The sequence below is a fragment of the Triticum dicoccoides genome, chromosome 1A (assembly GCF_002162155.2).
Source record: "Triticum dicoccoides isolate Atlit2015 ecotype Zavitan chromosome 1A, WEW_v2.0, whole genome shotgun sequence".
NCBI lineage: Eukaryota > Viridiplantae > Streptophyta > Magnoliopsida > Poales > Poaceae > Triticum > Triticum dicoccoides.
Window position 1 is genome coordinate 551,787,381 of NC_041380.1, and position 3,242 is coordinate 551,790,622.

Below are 3,242 nucleotides of genomic sequence, written 5' to 3' on the forward strand. Positions count from 1 at the left end.
ACAGTGTCGCTAGCATCCATATGGTAAGGAGCCCGGGCTGACATGGCTAGTCGTAAACCCAAAGTGGCACAAACTTACAGGGACAGGCATCCATGACCCAGCATCAAACGTGTCGGTCATCAACGAGTGAATCCAGGCTGTAGCACTGGGCTAGCAGGACTCCGGTGAACCGGGCTGTAGCGGGCTAACAGGACTCCGATATTCATCGCGTGACATTTCCCCGAAGGGACAGACACAGGAACGAAGAAGGACACATGCCGGCCAGCCTAAGTGTTCCGGAGCAGTAGCAAGCTACCATGGCTCGGTGGAAGCACTAGGAGACATTTCCCGGTAAGAGAGGCTACTAAAGATAAACAACTAGATAGTCAGATCCCACACATACCAAGCATTTCAATAACATACACACAATATGCTCGATATGTGCAAACACAACATGGCATCACAACATGACTCTACGACTCAAGTATTTACTCAATAGGCTCCGAGGAGCGAGATATTACAAACATGGGTCTCATGACCCAACAATCAGAGCATACCAGTCAAAGCACATGCGGAAGCTATCATGTCTGAGTACAGACATCTATAAATGAAAAAGGCTTGAAAGCCTGACTATCTACCAGATCCTGCCGAGGGCACAAGATCGTAGCTGAGGTAACAAGCTAAACATCGAAGTCCACGTGGAACTACTAGAGAGACCGAAGTCTCTCTGCAAAACATAAAATAGGCAAACATGAGTACAAATGTACCCAGCAAGACTTACATCAGAACTAACTACATATGCATCATTATCAACAAAGGGGATGGTGGGGTTTAACTGCAGCAAGCCAGCTTTGACTCGGTGGCTATCCTAAACGACGACTGCAAGTAACTCTTTTGAGGTGGCGCACACGAGTCCACATATTCACCATATCAAAACACCACTATGGATTCGCTCCCGTCTCCCTACGAGAACGCCATCCATAGCACTCACGCTTATCTTGCGTATTTTAGAGTATCCACTTTCACTTGTCTATGAACTGATATAAGCAACCCAGAAGTCCTTTTCCGCGGACACGGCTATTCGAATAGATGATGTTAACCCTGCAGGGGTGTACTTCTTCACACACGCTCTCACCACTTACCGCCGTTTACACGACATGTACTCGGCAACCTTCAAGCGGAAGCCCAACGTGGGTGTCGGCCACGGCCTGCCTAAACACTCAAGTCTCTAGTCCAGGTTTATCGCCTATTCGGGTTCCATCCATGAGGAGATCCGGCCGGAGTTTCGCTCACAGCCCCAAACGATGTGAACAGGGTTCCCGAGACACCAAACGGGCGCCCGGTACACCGTGCCACGTGCCTACCGCATCACAGCCCACCCCTCCGGTCAGCGCTGCCCACGGCCTCCAGCATACTACAAACACCAGAAACTACTTGCAACTCCTGGACAGAGGACAAGGGTGATTAAGAAGCCGAGAGGGTCCATTGGTTTCGGGCCCAATGCGTGGTAGTAGCTGAATCATGGATCACAAACACAGAACTCAGTTCCTGAGGACGGCTGCAATGAGACAACCCACCATGTACTCCTACATGGCCTCTCACTGCTACCTTTACCAAATCGTGTTCACACACTTAGCTCACACACAGTAGGACATATTCACACACCTCTGATTCATCCCCGATGAATCAGACCTGACTCAACTCTAAGCAGTAGCAGGCATGACAAACAAACATGAATGAATAGGCACAACAGGGCTCAAACAACTCCTACTCATGCTAGTGGGTTTCATCTATTTACTGTGGCAATGACAGGTCATGCAAAGGATAAAGGGGTTCAGCTACCGCAGCAAGTAACAAATATGTCGTTGTTGTCCTAATGCAGTAAAAGAGAGCAGGAGCAAGAGAGTGGGATTTTATCGGAATGAACAAGGGGGTTTTGCTTGCCTGGCACTTCTGAAGATAACATAGCTCTTCATCAGTGTCATTGATCACGTCGTCGGTACATCGTCTACTGAGAGGGGACAAACACCGGCAACAAGAACGAACACAATCAATGCAATGCACAATATGATGCATGCTATGACATGGCAATATGAATGTATTTTGGGCTAATGCACCTAGCTATGATTTAAATGAGGTTGGTTTGAATACATGATTCAAATTCCAACTCCATATATGGTTATTTAAATGCCATTTATTTGTTTTGTCCAAAACAGAGGACAAACATTGTTCAAACATGCATGAAAATAGTACAGATGGATTCCTTGAATTTTTCTGATAATTTTTCATATATAATTTATTTAATTTGGAGTTACGGTTGAATTTCTATGAATTATTGAAGTTTAGGGCATTTTCTGAATTTTTCTGAATAATAATAAATCCAGAAAACATTACTGCGTCATCCTGACGTCATGATGACGTCAGCAGGTCAACGTGGCACAGTCCGGTCAAACTCTGACCTGTGGGTCCCGAGTGTCAGTGTCTAACTAAACTAACCTAGCTTAGTTAATACTAACCTAACTTAATTAGCCGGGCGGGGCCCGCATGTCAGTGAGAGAGAGGGGGGGTCAAACCGGCCAGTGGGGTCAAACCCGGGTCAAACTCGTCGGAGTTGACCCGAGGCTCGTCGCCGGCGAGGCCAGGGACGGCGGAGAGCGTCGGGATTCGCCCTCCGATGACCAAAAGAGCGGCGGAGGGGCTCTACGGGATGCCCAGGCTCGCGCGCATCTAACAGGGCAAACGGGAGAAGCTAGGGTGGCCGGAGGCGACGACAATCATGACGAAGGCGGCGGCCGGAGTTCGGGTGAGGCGCGAGCGGTGGCTACGGTACACAACAGGAGCAATAGACTAGGGTTTTGGGATCCTGGCGTGGTGCTGAGCACAGTGGTGTGCTTGGACGTGACGCGCGTGAGCTCTAGCCACGGCGACCTCGTGGCCGGCGGCAATGGCTCTCGGGCTCGGCGGAGATGATGGATACGGCACGAAATCGAGCGAAAAGACGGAGGGGAAACGAAGAGGAGCTCACGTCGAGTCTGCAGGGGTGGTCAGTGGGCTCGGGGAGGCTGCGAGGCGAGCGCGGGGTCGCCGGCGATCTCGGGGGCCGGAGCTTGAAGGCGATGGAGAAGGCGATGATGCAGTGCGTCCGGCGTAGCTTGGCTCTGCGTAGGTGATGAGGACGACGCTGCGGTCCTTCTGGATTGGTCGGCGAGGCGAGTGGTGGTCGGTGGCCGTGGCTATGGCGAGCGGCGGCGACGGCGACTCTC